Here is a 24,180-nt window from a genome sequence, read left to right on the forward strand (position 1 = left end):
GTGTCCCCAAGAGTGTGTATTTATTCTGCAGGAAAATTATCCATATATTTGAATACCTCTGTGACTCAAATTACATTTTTCTATCACTCAACAGAAATGTAACGTAGCTTGGTTCTATGTGGGGTTGATATGGATTGATATGGAGGCACAAGACAGATCTGAGAAAGCACTAGTAGTAAATACTAAGTAGCCGTAAATACTTAAAATTAAGTATTCTTGCTGAATTTCACAAGAGTCTCATTTCTCTGGGACAGAAGTCCCAGAACTCAGCCTATAATGTACATTTTTAAAAGCCCTGAGGCCAATGGACTAAAAGAATCTAAGCCACACTGAAATAAAAATCTGTCTGTGAATAAGATTTTCATTAAGGTAAACAAAATAACAACCCATCACCCTTTGACATGTTTATTCAGACTATTAATGCTTGTTTCCATGTGATACCACATTCCTAGACTATTGGTAAGTGTATGAGTGGCCTGTGGACACTTTTGCCCCATTATTAATGAGATCAACCAATATAAAAATATTTAATGGGACAAAATTTAATGAAAGTACTTGACTGCCAGCTTATTTGATTGTTTTCGGAGTTTATTACTCAGGGTAATTATTGCTAGTTATTGCAACAGATAAAACCACAAACTAGTGACATAATACCAAAAAAAAAAAAAAGTCTAGTTTTTACTCTCACAAAATGTAATGAAGTTTGGGCAGCTCTGGGTGTGTAATTCAGGGATTCAAACTGCTCCCATGGGAGGTTTTAAAGCACCGAACATGGAAGCAGCAAACATCACTTACATGCACATGACAGTGGCCAGCTTCATTGCCCCAGCTATACAGCAAGAGATTTAGGAGAACGTGGTCTTCCTGTATTCCCAGGAAAAGGAAGCAGTACGGGAAACACAGAGCATTCCATGCAACAGGGCTTTTCTGTAACCACATCATTCCAGAAGTACCAAATAAATACTCTATTGTGAACAAATATCATAACCTAAGGAGAGGAACTTTGTGACCTTGTCAACAGGAAGGGTCACAAACCTTAGAGGGGCTTCTCTGTTAAAGAGTTACTCTTCAAAGCCTTAGACTCCTGCTTATAAAGACTGCGAAGAGACAAGGCCAGGCGTGGTGGCTCACGCCTGTAATCCCAGTTCTTTGGGAGGCTGAGGCGGGCGGATCACTTGAGGTCGGGAGTTCGAGACCAGCCTGACCAACATGGACAAACCCCATCTCTACTAAAAATACAAAATTAGCCGGGTGTGGCGGCGCATGCCTGTAATCCCAGCTACTTGGGAGGCTGAGGTAGGAGAATCGCTTGAACCTGGGAGGAGGAGTTTGCGGTGAGCCGAGATCACGCCATTGCACTCCAGCCCAGGCAACAATGAGGCTGGGTAGGCTTAGCTGTCCAGACTTGTCATTTTAATTTCATAATCCAACAAAGATTTTCTGCCAAAGATCTTTTTATATATACTTAATTATTGCTGAACTGACCAGGCGAAGCTTTTTCTGGATAGTTTGAATAACCATCTTGGAATCTTGTCCATGGAATTTTAGATTTTCACAAAGGTCTACTCATGTTCAACAATGTTCAAAGGCATTGAAAGAGCCAAAGAACTCTCTCCCTTATGGCATTATTTATTCTTTTTGTGTAAAACACTGACAGTGGATGTACTCCTGTTCTTATGTCATAAGCAGTTATTCATTTTTAACAGCTTTTCTCAGAACTGACCAAGAAAAGATATCAATGTGATAGTGCCTGATTATACTTATCCCTTGGTCCATGTAGATGCCGTTTCTTATCTATGTAGTCATCATTTCATAGACATTAGAAGGATGATCTTCCTGAATTCAATTTTTTTCAAGGCTTAGGAAACCAAGCTGTATAGGTCAGTTCTAGAGCGTATGCAGTCAAAATGTTTTGTTTTCTAAATTTCTTCTTGTGGAGGACACCATCAGCCTTACACATCCATATCCTGCCCTCTGTTATCCCCATTTCCATGACAAAAAAGTGAGACCTAAAATAATATCACCAACCTTCCAGAATACATCGAAGAGTGAAGTATGAATAAAATATGGAATGCTGAATTCCAGTCATACATATTAATTTGTTTTGCAGGTTAGCTGCTCAACTTTTACAATGTGGATGCCTCAGGCTCTTTAGAAATATAGTATGCCTTCGGATTTTAAAACAAATTAAAGAAGACCTGTCAGTTCTCAACAGCTCTGATCATATGTTTACTATACATATTTCTTTCCCCAAGGGTGGAACGATGTATGTAAACCTAATAGAAACTGGATTTCAGTTTCTTATAAAGCACAGTCCATACCATGCTGACATAGACAATATCAAGTTTTCTCTCATCTCGAAAACATTTCAGAGTCTATGGCATATAAACATGTCAAGAGACAATTTTCTGCCAATATGAGAAAGTTGTACGTTTCACGTTCAGAGTAGAATTTATTATATCTGAAGACAATGCAGTGTAGCCCTGGGAATTTTGAATGTATTACAGACAAAATGAAAAGGGTCAATAACGTGGATTGCTGTATCTATTTCTCCACTTTCCAAGGTGCATAGTGTCCTTTTTGGCTTAGAAATTTATACATTAGAAACCAAAGAACGCTGTTAGGTCATTTAACTACTCTGCACACATTTCATACACTTTAAAGTTCATTGTATATTTTTTAAAAATAAATAAAAACCTTACAAGTATCAGAAAGAAAGTGATGTCCAAATTTCTTTTAGTTTTATTTCTTTTTCATGATACATTCAATTTGATTTATAATATATTAAGAATTAGCACAACTATAGAAGTATAGAGTAGGGCAACATTTTCTAAGCTCTTTGTATGGAACACTTAATACCACTAGAAATAGATCCCATGGTCAAAAAAATTGGGTGTGCTTGGATAAATAAAACTGAATAGGTTTATTTTATTGAAGGATTTTTCAGAGCCCTTAATAAACTAATATATATCAAGGCTCTCAATGCTGAATTGCGTTAGAGGAGGAAAAAAAAAAAAAGACTCTCCCAAATGTCTAGTCCCAAAACACTGTCTTTCCTAAACTTACTTGGCCACCATAAACTTTTTTGGCTGACCTCTTTAACATCTTGACTCATACTAGTGTTCTACAGAAGAGAGACTGAAAAAGTTGCAATGGGGACTAAAAACTTCTCTTCAATTTCCTAGAAAATACGTCCTTACTGTATCTGCACAGTGTTGAAGGACTTTAGCAGCTAAGTGGAAAAAATCAGCACAAATTAGTTCAATGTGGAAGAGCTGTGTAGACATACCAAAAATTTATTGAGTTACTACAATGAAGTACCAATACTATATATTTAAAATAAAAACCTAATAAAGAAAATAATCTAATTAAGGCAAAATTCAAACTTTAAAAAGTAAAGTAACAAAATAGTTATATGCAAACTAAAATACGTATCTCACACATAACTCCCATTTCTTCCTTTTAAAAATGATTAGGGAGCCCTCTGCATAGTCTAGACTTTGAGCTAGTCACCAAGGGCACAGCAGTGAGTGCACACCTGCAGTTTCCTCTTGCACAAAGCTTTTGAAGGTCCCTGGTGGTGCCATCCAGCCACTGTGTATATCTTTGCTCCTGGCAATATATACCCTCAGTCTTACTTTAGGTTTACCACAATTATACTTATCTACAGGAAGAGAAATGAACACTTCTCTTATTCCACATTCTACAATAAGAGAAAACAACATTTTTTACTAAAGAATTGTACATATAATTCAGCATGTAATGATTATTTTCTTCTGAAACCTTTTAAAAATACACGTGTGGTACTCTCTAAGCAATTATTGCAGTTAGAGCCAAAAGTGACATTTTTTTTTTTTTTTTTTTTTTTTGAGATGGAGTCTCGCTCTTTCACCCAGGCTGGAGTGCAGTGGCGCGATCTCGGCTCACTGCAGGCTCCGCCTCAGTGAGAATGGTTCACGCCATTCTCCTGCCTCAGCCTCCCGCGGGTAGCTGGGACTGCAAGCGCCCGCCACCTCGCCCGGCTAATTTTTTGTATTTTTAGTAGAGACGGGGTTTCACCGTGTTAGCCAGGATGGTCTCGATCTCCTGACCTCGTGATCCGCCCGCCTCGGCCTCCCAAAGTGCTGGGATTACAGGCATGAGCCACCGCGCCCGGCCAAAAATGACATTTTTTATCTTAAGTTTCTGTTGAGTTTACAAAACAACTTTTTGTAAGTTTCCTTTAGACATTTACCACCCAAGAAACCACGAGGCTACTATGCTTAGGAAATGTCACAATATCCCCCCACACCATAAAGGAACTGCATTACTATACTATCTCCAGGCAGAGTCATACATTTCCCAAACAAAACATGAGCTAATCTAGAAGTTTGTTTTTTTTTTTCAATATGTAAACTTCCATTTTTTTCCACACTTGCCAGGTTAGAGATGGAGCCAAGGAGACTATAATATTAGTGGAATGCAGCTTACTTTTGTAATATAGGAAAATGCCATCCTTTCCAACAGGTCTAAGGTCAGGATAAGGTGGGAAAGGGGATGAGATTGGATTGAAAGCTCTTTTTCTTTCCAATTTAAACCACTCTCCTATGCCCACCCCCCCCCCGTTGGGGCTTTGGTACCAGGGAGAAGAGGAGAAGTGAAGAATCCCGGTGGTAATGGAGGAAGATGCTTGGATGTGTTTGGAGTGGTCAGGGGAGGAGCACAACAAGAATGGCTGAGCATACATGTGTCAGTGCAAGGTGGGGATTAGAAGGGAAGCACCTTTAAAATATGAAGGCTGCTACTGGCTTTCTTCTTATTTTTATTGACGTCTTCATTCACAGCAACCATTAAACCCACCTTTAGAGCAACAAATGAGTCGGATAGTTCAGTCTCCTGATCTCTGACCGTGTGCCCCTGTCTGTGTATTTGCCTTACTAGTTCAGAGACCTATGCTTTCCTGACCAAGATGATAGGATGTCTGCTTCCTGTTTATCGTCTCTATCTTCTCCAACACTGCATTCTCTCTTCTCGTGGTAGAAGTTACAAGCTAGTGGTCCATGGGCCAAGTCTAGCACGCAGGTGGGTTTTGTTGGGCTTGGCTTTTTGTTCCCTTTAAATGAGAACCCAAATAAAACCAGGATATTTCGTATAAAATCCAAGCTTTTGGCTTCTTTTGAAAAACTGGAATGTCTCACAACTTTGGCCTAAATATTCTTACAAGGTACAACCAGCTGGGACTGAGAAGCCCCAGTGCTGTAATTCCATCTAAGCCCTACCACTCACATAATGTCTGCAGATGCACTCAGGCAGGCCAGCTCCATTCATAGAAGCCATCTGCTTGACCCCATTAGGCAATAAGCACCTATCTCCATGAAAACTGAAATTCAACCCACAGAGATGACCTAATCAAGATAATTTCTCCATCCCTGCTAACTTAGGTCCTCTTCAAAGCCCACCCAGCGGTAAATGCTCCAGTCCTCATGGCCTCTACAGTCTCCTGGGCCTCAGTCCAAGTATTTTTTCTTTCCTGTTTCTTCACCATTTTCTTCTTCACAGATTCTCTCTTATCCACATAGAACACAGTTTTTACCATCTTAGAGGAAAAACAATGCTCTTTCTTTGACAGTTCATCTCCCTCAAGCTATCTACCTCCTCTTTCAGCACCAACATTCCTGAAAGAATAATTGTGTCTTGCTCTTTGCAATTCTTTACCCTCCACCCACCTTCAAACCACTGGCCCCAGAAGACATTAGAAACCACTTTCACTAAAGGCAAAAAATGGCCTTCTATCCCTCAACCCAAAAGACAATTTTTATTCCTCACTATATTAGCCTTGCTGCAATATCTGGCACAGATGACTACTGACTTCTATTTTGAAATTATTTTATTTCCTAGCTTCCAAGGCAGGACTGTCTCCCTGTTTTTATTCTCATCTTTAAACTCTTGTTTTCCAATTTTATTGGAGATTTGAAATATTTTTAAACATTTTAACATAAAATACTATATGTCTTCTAGACTTAAACATCATTTCTCTAATTCTTTCCACACCCCTTTGAGTCAGACCTAGTAACAACACGTTCATTTTTTAAATGATAAAATATCCTTAAAGAGACTAAGTTTTACAAGGTAATCGTTCAGAAGAGGCAGAGTTGGGACTCAAATCTTGGTCTTTTCTGAAACAACACCCCTGCTGTTAAGTACACTCGGTCCTGCCTCTCCTTTCTCAAGCTTGTTGGTGACTTCTGGGTAGACCTCAGTAATTTTCTCTTCTCATCTTACATGTTTCCCTGTGCAATCCCAGCAATGCCCATGGGTTCATCAATTGCCTCCATGTTGATGTGCTTAAACCAATGAACTTCCGTTCTAGGTGTTCCTTTTAAGAACCAAATTAATGTATTATCCCTCATGTTCTTTATTTACCTTTATCTTAACATTTACATGGTTTCATTTAGCTTACAGGGGTATATGACTATTTTCCAGTAGAACAATAAAATCCTTGAGGAAACTATATTCTATCATCTTACATCCTCTCTGCCCAGCCTAGTGCCTGGCTCATAGATATTTAATGAATATTGAATGAGTGAATTACAGGATATCTAATGGCTGTCTGTGCATCACTACTTAGATCCTCCAAAGCCCCATCTCCTACCTTGTCTATATCTCAAACTTAGGCTGCTTCAAACTTTACTCTCAATCATTTAAGCTACTCTGACTCTGTCCTCTAAATTCCTTATCTCAGAGAATAATATCCAGCCAAAAATCTGAGTCTCAATCAGTTTCTTCACTCCCTTCCATATCGAATTGATCAAAACATTCAGTTAATTTACTTCCCAAATAATCCACAACCCACCTGCCCACTCCCAGGTATTCATGGTATCATCCATCATTCCATGTAGGACAATTGCAATAGCCTACTCACAGGCTTCCAGCCCCTTCCAATCCATTCTGGACAATGTTATTGGGGTGCTTTCTTTATCTCTCTTTCTTTCTCTCCCTTTGTTCTTTGCCTTGCTCAAAGTTCTTCAAACTTCCCTATAGCCTACACAGCAGAATGTACCTCCTTAATCAGGCATATGCTAAGGCTCTTTATGATGTGGCCTTTGCTTTCTTGTCCAGCCTTCTATCCATCACACCTCTCCTAATACATCACATTCAATAGTTCTTGGCTCCTCCCCTTCTTCATGAATTCCCTCCCACATCGTATCTCCCTAGAAGATCTTATATGTTCTTAAGAGTCTCAGTGCAAGGATTATATTCTCTAAGCAGCCCTTCCTATCTCCTCTACACAGATTTAGATAATCATTATAACTGCTGCTTCACTTGTGTATTATTTCTATTTTAATGATGATTGTATTACAAAGTACAGAATGACTTATTTGTCTATTTCTCCATGAGGTTTGTAGAATGCTGATTGTTAATTTTCCATAATTATAGAAAAGATTGATGAGCAAGTTCTTTAGTAGTGATTTGTGGTATTTTGGTGCACCCATCACCCAAGGAGTATACACTGAACCCCATTTGTAGTCTTTTATCCCTCACCCCACTCCTGCCCTTTCCCCTGAGTCTCCAAAGTCCATTGTATCATTCTTATGCCTTTGTTGATTTAAGTACATGTTAGCTTTCTTTGTTAGAAATGCTGAAAACTAAAATAGTAAAATTTTCATGGCTACTTATAGATAGTAATAGCCACGTGACAAAATTCTGGATAATTATTTGTTCATGGAAGTCAGTGTGAGAATTTCCAAGAAAGCTTTTTAGGAAAGGAATAGACTCAGTTGCTGTGGCCCACTTTGCCTCTTTAGCTTTTTCTTCTTATCTCTTCTGCTGCCTGAAAGCGAAAGGAAAGGCTTGGAGGCATGGCTCCCATCCTGCCACAGTGAGAACAAATGCTTCTTGCTCATGATGGCAAAGTAGAAAAGCAGAAGGAGCCTGGGCCACTTGTGACATGTAAGCAACTATATTAATCCTGAACTCGCCTATTTAAGACTTATTATCACGTGAAATAATAAATCTAACCTCCTATTTGTTTATCCATGAAACTGGATTTTCTGTACCTGCAAATGAAGTCATTCCTGATACAAATGCTCTTATGCAAAGAGCATTCTTTTTCTTTACAACTGAATAGGAGAGGATAAATTTCAGGACTTATCCAAGGTGTCTACTTGCTACTCCTTTGGAAAGTAAAGCAGTAGAACTAGATGAACTTGAAGAATTATTGAGACTACTTCTTCATTTTAGAATTTAGGAAATTAGAACTCAGAATGGTTTAGGAATTTTTTCAAGACCGCTTAACCACTGAAGCTTGAACAAGGGTCCTAGTATCCTAAATTCCACTTTGGTGTGCTTTTTTGTAACTCTGAAATTAAAGAGAACTTTTGACTCTGAGACCACCAAAGTCCTCATTAGAGCCTTGCTTATCATCAATATACTTTTGCAGACTCAAGATTACAAAGCAGGTGTTAAGAAGGCTTACAAGAAAGATAACAATTATTAGGGGTGGAAAATCGAGCACATAAGGAAAATTGCTAATTAACCCAATATTTTTAAAGCCTATGGGAAAATGAGGTAAGAATTAATTAAAAGTGGAAGATAAGCTCTATTAGAGCACAGGCCTTCTTTGCTTTGTTTTTGCCTCTCTTGCTGGTACCTAGAACAACTCCATAAATGTAGAGGATATTCCATAAATGTTAACTAAATGAAACAATTAATAAAGGAATGGCAAATAACCATATAGAATATAGTTTTCATAAGACTAAGAAAAGATCATCTTCCTAACACATAAAATATTTTAGGCTAGTTATACAGGAAGGCATTTATGACAGTGAGCAATTACATATATTGACCATGAGAAAACTGCAAAAAGGGTCAGAGAGAAAAGGAGATTAATCACAAAGGAATTTAACAGGCAGTAGATTGCTCAACAGTAACAATGGAAGATTGACCGTGGAGAATTAATATCTCTAAAATGCTGTGGGAAAATAGCCATTAACTTAACTATCATTCAAGAATGAAGACCAAAAAATAGATCTTTTCAAACAAGAAACAAAAACAAGAGAATATGCCATAACACACAATGCACTTTTTAAAAAGTACACTATAAGCAAATAAAATGATTCCAGCAGGGAGGGTGGAGATCCACTAAGGAGAAGAAGCAAAGAAAATGGTAAACACATGGTTATATCTAAACAAATACTATTTCAAACAATAATAATAATACTTGTTCTTAGAACTCTAAAAAGATTGAAATGGTGCACTAGCTAGCAATAACACTTAAGAGGGACTGGTTAGTTTTAAGCTATTCTAAGGTCCTTGCATTATGTGAAAAGATAATAAAGATAATGATTAACTTTAGGCTATGTTAAATCAATTACTAATGTTAACAATTTAAGGGTAACCACTAACGTGATAGAAATACCATGTGTAAACTCCAGGAAAATAAAGAGAAAATTTGAATTTAAAAATATTAATCAATTGAAATGGCAGGAGAAGGGAAAAACAAATTCCAGGTTTACATGTTGTAACAGTGCATTAAAACACAGGCAGGTTGGAGTCAAGGCATGGGGAACAGATATACCAGGCAAAACCAATCAAAATAAACCTAGTATGGCTATTTAGTAACAGACAAAATAGGCTTTATGCCCTAAAGCATTCTTAGTGATGAAGATTTACCATGAAGATATATATATATACATGCTGTGTGTACATGTATATATATATATCTGTGTGTATGTGTGTGTATATATAGATATACACACACAGAGGGATGCTATTATGGTCACTTAATGGCATAAGCTCCCCATATGTACATCAAAAATTGAAACTCACAAAGAAAAAGATTCACAAACAAAAAATAACACCAACACAGTGAAAAAAGAGAAGTTACAAACAAACAGTTCAAATAAAAGAGCAGCAGTGAGGCACACAGTTATTTAGCATCTACCAAATTGATAATTCCATGTAAAAGCCCAATTTCATAATCAATTTAAAAATATAAATTTAGCCATAATGTTTCCCACCCTTCAGTCTTCATTTTTACTAATAAATTAAATATATGCCTTATTTTAAAATGTAATGCATATTTACTTTTATAATTTCTGTTTTTAATATGGAAACTACAGATTTTATATTCTCTTCCTGTTTAGCAATTTTGATTTTGTTATGTTACATTCCTTTTGTTTCTGACTGTACTTTATCTACCTTGTCTTCTTGTTTTCTACTACTCTGACTTCTTGATACTTGGCATGAGTTATTTTCCTGATGCTAGGCAGTATTTTGTTAATGTTAGAGTCAGGTTACCTGCCTTAGACATCATGGGTATTTCCTGTAGATTGTACTATTTAAAAAAATATATAGTCAAAAAAAGAGAAAACATTTTGAATGTTTATTGGCCTTGAATATTTGATAAAATATATGCATTCTTGGGAAAATATAACTTATCAAAGCTGAATCAACAAAAACAAAACCTTTAGTATCTTTGTAACCTTTAAATGAATCAAATCAATAGAAATATAGCTTTCAAAATACCACCAGGTCCAGAAGCAAGCAAGTTCTATAAAATATTCCAAAAGGAAATTATTTCAGTCAGTCTTATAAAAACTCTCCCAGAAAACAGAAAATTAGAGAATGCTTCTCAATTTATTTAATGAAATCTGTATTACTTTCATTCCAAAACAAGATAGAAAAGTCTTACCTACAGAATTTTGTAGCTAAACTACAAAATTACAGACTAAAATTCAAAATTGTTAACAAAATACTGGAAGCTGTATCTAACCATGTAATACAAATAAATCTCATTACTTGATAGCCCAGCTAATCCAGGGAGTAGGCAGTGAGGGTTTTCAACGGTGCCTGGGCTATATGGAGTGGAGAGGCCAAGTGAGTAGAGCTTAGAGAGTCCAAAGTCCCTTCTATGTGTTATATCTCAGACCACCTTCATGACGGGTTTCCTCCCTCTCACTTCAAAGTCGAGAAAACCGACACTCAGCCATGGGAAATTATCTTTCCAAATTAGAGAACTAGTATGTAGTAGAGCTGGGATTCAAACTTCAGTCCTCTGATTCCATATTTAGTTGCTTCATTTACACAGCCATATACTAGTAAAGGTTGAATAGCCAGCTCTCTAGGAAAAGTGCCCTCACTTATAGCATTTGCTGATTTCTGTGGTATGAATGCTCTCATGGCTGATTTCAGGTTACCGTATGATGTCGCTGAACACAGAGTTGAGAAGAGATGCACAGAGTTGGCTCTAGGAGCCGAGGGACACTGGCTCCAGCACAGCACTGCCTGCCAGACTTAGTCCTGGTGCCTTTACTGTCTTTATTGATTCATTCTTGCTGGTTTACTGGAGATGGCTGACTTGCTTCTTTAGCAGGTAACAACCCACAGGCATCATTTATTTAATAAACACTTATCAATTATCTATATTATGTCATCATTTTTTAGAACTAAGAGCAGTAAAAACAAAACAAAAACAAAAGCAAAATCTTGTCCTTGGGGGTACATACCTTGTATTATAGAGAGAAAGAGAAACTAAAATAAAAAGTAAATTACATAAAATATCAGAAGGAGATAATTGCTATGGAGAAAATCAAGTGAGAAAGTTGGATAAGAATGACTGAATACTGTGTTTCGATTTTAACAGGCAAGGAGTCTTACTGGGAAAGTAATAAAGAATCCAGGCATGTGGGTATCTGATGAGGAGCCTTCTAGGCATAAAGTGGAGTAGATGCAAAGACCATGGGCGTTGTTGTCACTGACGTATTCAGTGACAGCAAGGAAGATAAGCATGGCCAGTGAAGAGTGAGTGCTGCCAAGAATAAATATGAGATGAAGTCACAGAGGCAATGGACACATGTGTCACCTTGGGCTTTGAGGCAATTGAAGGTCTTCAGATTTTATTTAAAGTGAAGTTTCCATGTAAATTCTTCTTTATCAATTTTTTTCTTATATACCACACGTCATTTCAATATACAGTTTATTTCTTCCTTCCTTTGGGGAAAAGTTTTCTGTAAACTTATTTCTGTTCCATTAGTATGGTTCCCTAATTAAAGGAAACCAATTATTCCTATGTTGTATCATTTCTGCCTTCCATCTTTTTCATCGACTCTGTGATTATTCCTTGTCTCTTTTTTCTGAATTCAGAGTAATTATCTCAAGGATTTTCTCTTTGCCATTCCTACATTCCTTTCCCTTTATGGTTAACTTGGTAACTCTGTAATGTTTTGTCTAGTTCTCAATTTTATCTCTTTGTTTCACTTTCCATGTTTAACATTATTCTACCTTTTTAAAAAAATCATCTTTAAGGCCTGTTTTATTGAATGAATCTTATTCAATTTTTCTTTGACACTTTTGGGAAATCCGCTTCTTTTTCTTGGTCTGTGTTTCCTTCCAAACTGAGTCCATTTTGTTATGCCTGCTGCATCTTTTTTTCCTTCCCTTCATCCTTCCTTCCTTTCTCCCCTTTGTCCCATTTAAAACATTTTGCTTTAATGCATTTGCATATTTGTCGTGACTTTTTTTCACCTTGCTTATGCAAAATATGCAGAACTTATGAGCTCTAATATGGTATAAGTGAATTATCTTCCATTTCCTTCTCATCTTATATGGGATTGATTTGTCTTTTCCCACTCAAGCTATACTTTGAGGTCTAGGAACTGCTGTCTATTTACTTTTTTGAAGTTTCAGTGTACAAATTGGTGAGTGTAAGGGCCTAGTTGGTTGACTCATCAAAAGGGACATGAACTCTGCTTTCCCTTCCAAAATTCCACTAAAAATCCTGCACAGGGGCTCATTCCACCCACCATGGATATAGACTCCTTCCATTCTCCCAGTTCAGCAAGGGATCAGAAAACTGCAAACCCTCACTGTCCTCTCTGCCTTTGCTCTGGTCTTATGGTGACATGTAGGTGTTTCATACTTAAATATTTTTCTAACTTCCCAATATTTCCTACTCATTTCATTGACTCACATCTCTCCACATTAAAAAATAGTGATACATATTCATAAGATTTTATTAATTATCATTCTTTCATTGGTATTGCTTCTGGCTGTTGGTCTTACTGTGGCTTAAACCCACATAGAAACATTTTGAGTTTTTTCCTTGGCTTCACCTTTAGAAATATTTGTCATAAATTTTGGTACTTTTCCTGGTTTGATTGCTACTAGTAAATTTTTGGCTGCTTTTTTTTGCTTAACTTTTTAAATTTTGTTTTGTTTAATATTGGGAAAATGTGTGTGGCCCTGAATTACTTGCTGCCTTTACCCAGATATTTATTAATTATTTTTTACTAAAAGTATTTAGACAAGAAATTATAATGTTATTCTATATAATAACTGCTGTATGTATCATCAGATGACCAGTGATTATTAGAGATGGTGGCTTCACAATTACTTTTATTACCAGTATAGAAGAATTTGAGAGATAAGTAATAAAGCATTATCCCCAAATACCTTGCATTCATAAGATGAATACATTCTGGGACTCTAACACACAGTATGGTGACTATACTTAATAATGCTATAGTGTATATTTGACATTTCTAAGAGACTAGATCTTCTGTTCTCACTACAAAATAAAAAAGGTTATTACGTGACATGATTGATGTGTTCATTAACTTGATTGTGGTAAATATTTCACAATGTGTATGTAAATAAAATCATCATGTTATACACCCTAAATATATACATTTTTGTCAATTATACCTCAATAAAGCTGCTAAAAAAAGAAAAAGAATGGTGTTTGCCCACAGGTCTTTCTCTTTTCTTCTTGTTTGAGAAGAATCTGTTGTGCTCAGGACTGAGAACGTGGATATACTGGGCCCCTATAATTGACAAAAGGGATAGATAACTGCTAAGCAACAGCTCCCCTTTCTCCTCCCCCTCAATCGCAGTGTTTCAAAACAGTCCAAAGGATATTTCTCATTACAATGACCCTCCTCATTTCCAAGTAGTGTAATAATACAGCAGATATTGCCTATCTATCTAAGCTAGCTGATGGCCTCTAAGTCTCATGGTCCAGTGTATTGGTCTGCTCAGCTTCTCAACAATTTCTCTTAACAGCTTATGAGAAAGGACAAAGAAAATAAGAGTGTGTAACTAGGCTGCACCAGGGAAAAGGAACTGTTTACTGAATTCAACTTATTAAATAAATGTTCTCAATATCACTACAAAACTTTGAGGGCTTTTCCGTGGGTTGTAGAGTGCATCTCCATTTGTCAGCCTTCCTGGTTTTAATAGGCGGTCTCTAGGTGTCTAGTTCTGAGCACATTCATCTTGAATACGAGTCAATTAAACTTATATTTTTTGGTGATTGGTGAATATCTATTTAGTACTCTTGGCATTATTAGGCATCTTTCTGAAATGAGAGTTGCAAAATGGGCAATTTCCTAATCAGAAACATACAGCAATAACTCCAGTTCTCATTTCATTTCAGGTCATATGCTAAATGACAGGGCTGAGACCTCTCCACAGCACATCTGATACTGGGATCGATGAAGATCAGATGTGCAAATCACACTGGGCTCCAGAAAGCCCTAGACTGTGTCATTCAAGGTGGGAGGATTTGCTTCTCTGGTAAGCTGTGGAAAGATCCTCTGTGGATTAAGACCTTTCGTTTCTCTTAAAGGATGAATGGATATTATAAGTCCCAAGGATTCAATAAAACCTTTATAGCCTTAGTATAGCAGAGTGTCCGTCAGCCAATTCTGTGATTTTACTGTGTTTGTCTTTTGCAAAAATCCATGTGAAACCTCAAATGTTCCTTTTACAAGTTCTTTTGTTACACACACATGTTTTTGGTTAAATTAGTGGTTGTTCAATCTGGAAAAGATATCTGTAATTAGAGTCTTATTTTTGAAGTTTAAAAACCGTGGGGGGAAGCACATATTCTATCAACTTTTCCTCACAGAAAAACTTACTCTATCTTCAAAAGCTGTGACCCAACACAGCAGTTTCTAGGATCCTCCAGAAGGAAAATTTTCACTTACTGCCATATTGTCAGAAAAAGAGGAGGCTTCTAAAAGTTTTAAAGAGTTTTTTTTTCTCTCCTCAAAACTCAAGTATGTACTTGTTAAATAATAATTCACATAATTTGTAGAGTGTGTTAGCTTTCAAGACCCACTTATGAAACCAGTAGTTTCACTTATGTAGGATAGGTATTATTATCATCATCATTTTTTTAAATAAAGAGAAGAGTAGAAAACGCATGTGTCCTGCCTTCTGTCGAACTGAAAGACATAAGGTGAAAACGTAACCTCATGATGTAGAAAACTAATTCCTATTTCTTTCTCTTATGAATCCAACCATCAAAAGATATTGCATGACAATGTCTCAACAGGCAGATGGCAGAAATATCACAACTCTAGCATTCCCTGAAATATTAGTGGACTACAGAATCGTGCAGTCCAGATAAAGAATCAGGCTACATTACAGGCTATGCCACATTCTTAGCAACTGAGAAGGAAGATACTAGAGAAGGGGAACACAGGGGTGAATTCTTTTTCTACTTTAAACAAGTCTTGACACAGCTTTTTCTCCAATTCCCAACATAACCATCCTGCCACTACTTCCCTAATGCCATAGCTTGCCTAACATCGATCAAGCAGAAAATGGGTATCTTACGTCTTAAGCAAAGGTAAAGAGTATTATTCTCTATGTTCTCTATGTCTCTGTTTTCTATGTCTTTATCTGGAGCATGCTCTTTCATGCCCTTTACATTTAATTCTTCAATTGCAAAATAATACATAATAAAAAACTAAATATACCCATAAGATTTCATTCTATGATGATATTTATAAAACTCAAACATATTTGAAAACATTGAAATTACTTTTTAAAAATATATGCAAGGTTGGCATCTGTTTATCATTTTTATAAAATATTAAACCAAATTTTTAAAGCAAGAGAAGTATTCCTCTATTGAACTTATATCATAAGTTGAGATGAGCTATGAGGTTAATAAAATTTACACCATGATGAAAATAAAGCTCTATAAAAACTCTCAAATAAATTTCTAATTTCAGAAATCCCTCAAATAACAGAATCGCATTTCTCAAAAGCTGAATCCTATTTAAGTGATATTTATTATAAAATACTGGTTATTATTATTAGTACAAGACTATATTGGCCCATAAAGGTATTTTTGTGGATCTATATTTGTTTGTTTTTAAAGCAGGATTTCTCAACCTCATCACCATCAACATTTGGGTCAGATAATTTTTTGTTTCAGGGAACTATCCTGTGCCTTGTAGAATGTTAAGCAGCATCCCTTAACTCTACTCTTTAAATACCATGGGACCCTAAATATACACAATTGTGAAAATGAAAAACATCTCCAGATATTACCAAATGTTCCCTTAGGGGCAAAATCATCTCCCATTGAGGAATAACTGGCTTAAAGTATACAAGAACGCAGTAGTTCTAATATTCACTAAGCCTAATAATCTAATGTGGAGCTACATACTCAATTCACCAAATATTAAGTAAACCTCTGGCATATTCGAGGCACTGTGGGGGATTGCAATGATGAGTATAACAATGTCTCCTGCTCAGGAGTATATAATCCCATAGGCAGGAAGAGTCAAGTACAATAGCTCCCCTTAGCTGTGGTTTCACTTTCTGCAGTTTGTTACTCATGGTCAACCCTGGTCCAAAAATATTAAATGTAAAATTCCAGAAATAAACATTTCATAAATTTTAAATTGCCATTGTTCTGAGTAACATGATGAAATTTCATGTTGTTCTGCTTCATCCCACTTGGGATGTGAATCATCCCTTTGTCCAGTATTTTCATACAGTATATACTACCTACTCATTAGTCACCTAGGAGCCCTCTCAATTATCAGATCAAAAAAAAAAAACAGTATATATAGGGTTTGATGATATCTGCAGTTTCAGGCATCCACTGGAGGTACTGGAATGTATCACCCATAGATAAGGAGAAACTACTGTATACAAACAACAAGAACAAAAGCAAAGTATGATAAATGATATAAACATATGCAACTTCATGAAATTAAGTAGCTGTTCATGCCTAGAAACAGAATTGTTCACATAAAAATTGTTTACTAATAGTAGGAAGGAGATAGTTATAATAAGTGGTAAACAAGAAAGAGTTTTTAAAGAGTTGCTTCCAGATACAATGGGAATACAGGCATTGGATAAATGCCCTCAGTCCAAATGGGAGAAATTGGCCAAAACAAAGGGGCTACAGGCCCCATGCAACTCTCAAACCCAGCAGGCCAATCATTAAATCCTAAAACTCCAAAATAATCTCCTTTGACTCTATGTCTCATACCCAGGGAATGCTGATGCAAGAAGTGGGCTCCTAAGACTTTGGGCAGCTCTGCCCCTGTGGTTCTGAGGGGCACAGCCCCCATGGCTGCTTTTATGGGCTGGCATTGAGTGACTGCAGCTTTTCCAGGTGCATGGTGCAAGCTGTTCGTAGATCTACCCTTCTGGGGTCTGGAGGATGATGGCCCTCTTCTCACAGATCCACTAGGCAGCCCCCCAGTGGGGACTCTGTGTGGGGGCTTCAACCCCACATTTCCCCTCCACACTGCCCTAGTAGAGGTTCCATCCTTGCCCCAGACTTCTGCCTAGACATCCAAGTGTTTCCATACATCCTCTGAAATCTAGATGAAGGTTTCCAAACCTCAACTCTTGTCTTCTGTACACCTGCAGGCCCAACACCACATGGAAGCTGCCAAGGCTTGGGGCTTGCACCTTCTAAAGCAATGGTCCAAGCTGTACCTTGGTCCTTTTTAGCCACTGCTGGAGCTGGAGTGGCTGGGACACAGGGTGCCATGTCCTGAGGCTGCATAGAGCAGGTGGGACCTGGGCCTGGCCCAGGAAACCATTTTTTCCTCTGAGCCCTCTGGGCCTGTGATGAGAGGGTCTGCTGTGAAGGTCTCTGAAATGCCCTAGAGAAAATTTCCCCCATTGTCTTGGCTATTAACGTTTGGTACCACTTTACTTAGGCAATTTTTTGCAGCAGGCTTGAATTTCTCCCCAGAAAAGGGGTTTTTCTTTTCTATCACATGGCTGGGATGCAACTTTTCCAAACTTTTATGCTCTTCTTCCTGTTTAAATATAAGTTCCAGTTTCAGACAATCCCCTTGTGCACACATGAGTGTACACTTTTAAAAACAGCCAGGTCACATCTTGAATGTTTTGTTAGTCAGAAATTTCTTCTGCCAGATACCCTAAATCATCTTTCTCAAGTTCAAAGATCTCTAGGGCAGGGACAAAATGCTGCCAATCTCTTTGCTAAAGCATAGCAACAGTGATCTTTACTCTAGTATCCAATAAGTTTCTCATCTTCATCTGAGACCACCTCACCTTGGACTTCATCATCCATATCACTATCAGCATTTTGGGCAAAACCATTCAACAAGTTTCTAGGAAGTTCCAAAGCTTCCCACACCTTCCTGTCTCCTTCTGAACCCTCCAAACTGTTCCAACCCTTGCCCATTACTCAGTTCCAAAGGCACTTCCACAGTTTCAGTTATCTTTATAGCAGTAACCCACTCTCAGTACCAATTCTCTGCACTAGTCCATTCTCACACTGCTATAAAACACTACCTGATACTGGGTAATTTATGAAGAAAAGAGGTTTAATTGACTCACAGTTCTGCAGGCTTAACAGGAAGCATGACTAGAAGGCTTCACAAAACTGACAATTATGGTAGAAGGTGAAGGGGAAGCAGGGACCTTCTTCATATGGCAGCAGGAGAGAGAGAGCGGGGGAAGCACTACATACTTTTAAATGATCAGATTTTGTAAGAACTCACTCACTATTGTGAGTACAGCAAGGGGAAATCCACCCCCATGACCCAATCACCTCCAACCAGGTCCCTACTCCAATTTGACCTGAAATGTGGGTGGGGACACAAATCCAAACTATATTACCAGCATAACAGATAAAATCCAGGTTGGTGGACATAGCTTTAGGTCTGCTGACCAAGTGGACAGGTTTTCCTCCACACATTTCATCCTCTACAGAGGGGAAGCAGAAGAAAACTCCTCCTCTCTGTGAAGACAGCTCTCAAAACAAAGAATGGTGAAGCTAAGCTTAGAATGCACACCAGCTATTATTCTGATATTCATCCATCAGGTAATTTATTCCATATCCTCAGTTAGAGAAAGTAAAGACATTGAAAGAAACCAAGAAAATCTCTCTTCATAGAAATCAGGAGTGAGGGAAAGACACACATCTCTAACCATCATAAAGTTAACTTGTACTGTTTTCTTATTCTTAAATGGATGTGAAGCATCAGATTTATTCCAGATCAACTTTTGTGGACAGTGAACAAAAATGTATTTTTACAAAATATTATGATCTATAAAGTCATTTCATATACTTTTTTTCTATTTAACTCTCACAAATTCATCAGGTGGTTTATTATTAAATCTATTTACATGTCCTATCCATGGTCATATAACAAACAGGTAAGCCAGGAATCTATGCCAAATCAATGGATTTTAAATCCAGGGACCCTATGAATATATACAACTATAATTTTTCTGTATATGTAACAAATCTAGGCCTCCTTGAGCTGCAGAGGGAATGTACTGAGCGCCTTCTATACCCTTGTAACAGAGGTATGGACCGATCCCTTTGGAATGAACAAAGATTGAGGGAGGGCATCAACGGGATATACATTCCATCTGCACTTTTTGAATAAGTAGTATTTAATGAGGTCTTTTCAAGTAGAAGAACTGACAAGAAATCACAAAAGATGCTTGACTGGTGCCAAGGAAGACCCTGTAGAAGATGAAGCTGGCCAACTAGACTGGAGCCAGATCTTGAAAGTTCTTATATGACAAGCTAAAAGTTTCCACTTTATTTTAAGATTTGGAGTAACTGAAAGCCACTCTAGAATGTTTAGAAGAGGGTTGGAAGAAAAAGAGACTAGGAATAAAGGCCTTAGGCAAGAGACTATTTAAACATGCTGGTGACAGGTGGTGAGTGGTAACAGGTGGTGAGCGGATAAGAGGAAAGAGACTGGACAGCTATTTCTGAAGAAGATCTGACAGTGGATTTGGGGGTGACTGGGTATGGAGAATAAAAGTGTTGAGGCAATACAATTCCATTATGTAGGGCAGTTTAGGCAGCAGGAGACACAGGTTCGGGCAGGAAAGGTGAAAGTAGTAAAATATTAGTTAGAATCTATTAATATAAAGTCCCTAAAAGATGAGCAAGTTGAGATTTGCATGGAGAAAATGGAAACATAGGTCTTGAGCTCAGAGGAGGGCCCAGGTCTGGAAAGAGTGACTGGGGAATGATAACATCTCGACAGTTATTGAGCCAAGAAGGTGACTGAGAAGGAGCAGGTGGAAATCCATAAAATTACACTGTAAGAAAGTCAGTGGGGGTGAGGATGAGTGGGAGAAGGCTACCAGAAATAGGTAGGGACAAGAGTGTGGAAAACCGCAGAAATGCCAGGTAAGGTGGGCTCTGGGAATAATCTGTCAGATGATTGCTTTTCATTCTGTCTCTTCCAAGCTTTGCCAAAGAGATCTAAGATTCTCAATAAACTTATGTAATTTCTCTGCAATACCATGGCTGGTTTTCTAAGTCAAAGTCCAAGGCCTGACATTTTCTTCATTCTGCAGAAGCTTCTTTCTTCTTTATTTAAAAAATTAAAGAGCCATTTTCGCCTTAAATTGACATCAGTGGCTAGGCAATTGTTCAAAATTCAAAACTATTTAAAACTAGTTACTTCCTAAGATGAATTCATTCACCTATCTTAAAGGGAAATAAACACAATTTTTAAAAAAATACTCTTTACTACTTTTTTTCTAGAAATGAATGTGTGGGTGAAAGTGAAAGCAAAAGTCAGACTATAATGGATTGAGAGTGAATAGAGGATGATGAAGTGGAGAGTTCTGAGGAATTTTTTGGGTGAAAGGAAGAAGCAATGATATAAGCCAGTAGCTGTAGAGCATGGCAGGCGACACAGTGGTGCATGCTCCTTTAGACAAGGAGAAAAAGTGGCTGAATGATATAAATGGTCATGACAAAAAAAGAGCTTTCTCAGAAACAAAAGTCCAGAGTTCAGAATGTCCCTCCATAAGACCGTATTCACAACCCTGGCCCCGTTCCTATTTAACTTGACTATATTTGCTATTCTACTTAGATACTTTTCTTTAATCTTGTAATTCATCCATTAATAAAAGACCAATCACCTTCTATTCTCAATCACTTAGCATTAATAAAAGAAAATACTGTGTTTAAGGAATTTTCTTTGGTGTAAAGAACTATATTTAAACCTTTCAGATTGAGTTCTATGCAGTAGAAATATAATAAAGTCCCTAAGGTAACTCATTACACTAAAAAGTGTTGTTGCTTTTCCTAGAATGAGTCAATTAAGTGGTTTCTTCAAAAGATTAATTTTAACAACCTTCTCCAAAGAGCTGGAGATGATCATTTGCCAAGTTACAAACATAACGGTGTTGAAGAATTAAGTCACTTTGGCTTATACAATTTTTTAAAAGTGCCCTTCTGGGGAAATTTGGGCCTAAAATTGGAGGAAATATATAGATCAGACAAACCCACTGAGAATGGCAGAGCCTGATTTCCTCTGCTTACTTATTCATAGATTCCCTAGCTTGCTTACTTTTTTGTTTTTGGTTTAAATTTGGGATCTAGCTACCTAAAAGTTTCCACAAAACACATTACTGATGTTTCTGGTGTGAGAAAGATATATTTTTCCTTTCTGTTGTACCATCAACTTGGCTCCACGTCTTGAAATTCAAAACCTCATCTACTCATTGTTGCTATGTTTTTCTAGTCCTATAATATAGCAGATTAAAGACTAAACCTGGGGGAAATGTGAAAATTAATCTTACTTGAAAAACAGTGAATTAAAAAGTACTCTGCTGAGCATTTCTAAAGCACAAAAACCTGTCTAGAATAATGAAACAAAAGCAGAAAGAATTGAACTCTTGAGAGATGTGGGTAATGTAATGAAAATAGCTGAAAATAGATGGAGGATGGAAACAGAAGAATGACACAGAGCTTAAACTTCTGTCAAAATATTCTGAATTCAATACATCCCAACAACAAGCATACGAGACAGCAGTTTATGGCCTGTTGCCTTTTAACGTTTTATTGTGTTGAATTAATTCAACAAGCATCAGTTGTATACCCACCAAACATACTCCAGTTGCACTGGGGAATTCAAAATAAAAATTTTTTTTGGCCTTCAAAAATCTTCCAAGCTAGTTGCACATGCTTTAGGATTAATTTGTACTTTCATTTACCTCTTGATTTGCTGTGCTAATTTTTCTGGTATTAAATGTGTACATCAAACCCTTTTATTATTATTCATATATATATTATGATAAATCATTTATCGGCAAACATACTGCGCATTGGGCTCCTCAAAAGCCCAATGGTCTAGGATGGTCTTCTTTGTTCTATCCAAGGGAACAGTGTGATAGGCATGCTTGAGGAATACATGAAAAAGAAAGAATGAATGAATGAACAACTGAAGAGAACTCAATTCAAAATTAATATTAGAAATTCTAAGACAAGCTAAACACTTAAACATTGCTTATTGCCAGTGGAAAAAAACTTCAATCAACTTGGTACATAAAATCCTACTTCTAACAAACTTTCCTGAAACCAAAAAATATGTATTTAACAAACAGCTTTGCATTCTTCTTCCCATATTACATTATGCACCCAGAGGTTTCCAATATCCCCTTCAAACACACTTTCTTGTGCGAATGAATTTCCAGAGTTGCAAAGTTAGCAGAGCCATGAATGTGTTCAAAATACAGCTAACTGAAGCTGTGGTTTCTAGAAATCACTGCAGTGGTATATGACATTATTTTGAAAATTATTCTGAAAATAATGTATTACCAACTTACACAAATGAAACCAAAGAGAAACCACCTTCTCTCTGCCTCCAAGAAGCCATTCATCTTCACATGAGGTGACCATCTTACCTTCCATTCTCCAATTTTCATAACACTTCCTGGGCACTGGAAGTAATTAAAAAATCTCCCCTTTCCTCTTGAGCAGGATTTCTGTCTCCATTTGGCCCTTATTAACTGCCCCAGGTTGCAACACTGAGAAAACTCACTCCAAGTCAACCATGTATAAACAAGAGCTAAAGGTATTACTTAACTATAAAAAAAGATTTCCTGTCATGATTTTATGTGAGTTCATCTAGCTCTATTTATTACATTTCAGTAATATATTCTTAAGACAGGTTTGAACCTTACAAATGGATAGATGTACAAATGGACATATAGGTATTCTAAAATCTTTTCAAAGGCTTGATTGGGTAGTTTAATTTAAACAAATTTAATTATTCAAATATATCTAATGTTACTAACTCTACCATTCTACTATATGGAGCTGTGGGGCTTTGCTTACCATGGTCTGAATTTTCTGTAGAAGATAGACTCCTGGATAGAAGTATTGAAAGCTTGTTTCTGATATTTATTGACTTTTAGACTTCACTTCTGACTTGACTTCTAGACTTCACATCCCAATCTCATACCTCAAGCAAAACTCTTAGGTTGGACTCCTGCTCCTTCACCCTTCCCACCAGCAAACACATTATCTCACGAGAACAAGAAAACCACAGGTATCAAAATAGTACTATGGCTGAGAACATAGCTGGGTCAGCAGGGGTTGGGAGCAGCCTCTCCCTATGCTGAGCAGTGAGGAAAGAGATCAAAGCCCATGCAACATCCAAGTAAAAGTTCCCACTAGGAGGTTTCCTGCACATAACCTTCTTGGTTTAAAATAACTCACCTGGGACCTGTAAAACAGCATTGCCTTTCCTACATTGTTTTCCTGAATATGAGGAGCAAAACACTGAGCTTCAAAGAAAGAAATAAGAAAAATTCTCAAGGTGCTTGGATCTATTAGTAGAAAACTACAAAGATTTATTAATTAAAGATAAATTTTCTTTAACAGAAACTACAATCAACAGAGCTTGGGAATCTTGTTATAAAAACTTTTTGGGGAAGCAAATATGTGTTTGGATTACAAGTCTTCCTCATTCCCAACCCCAGGAACCTGCCTGGAGAGGGGAGGTGGGAAAGATTGAATCTACCAATACTCAAACATGTTTGCTCTTGCTACTATGGAAAATTCACTTCTGAGTCTTCTGATGTCCCTGGGTTTTAAGACACTAGTAGACTTTCAAAGCAGTTTCATTTTTACAAATGTTACCTTTT

Source organism: Symphalangus syndactylus, chromosome 16, assembly GCF_028878055.3.
Source record: "Symphalangus syndactylus isolate Jambi chromosome 16, NHGRI_mSymSyn1-v2.1_pri, whole genome shotgun sequence".
NCBI classification, from domain to species: Eukaryota; Metazoa; Chordata; class Mammalia; order Primates; family Hylobatidae; genus Symphalangus; species Symphalangus syndactylus.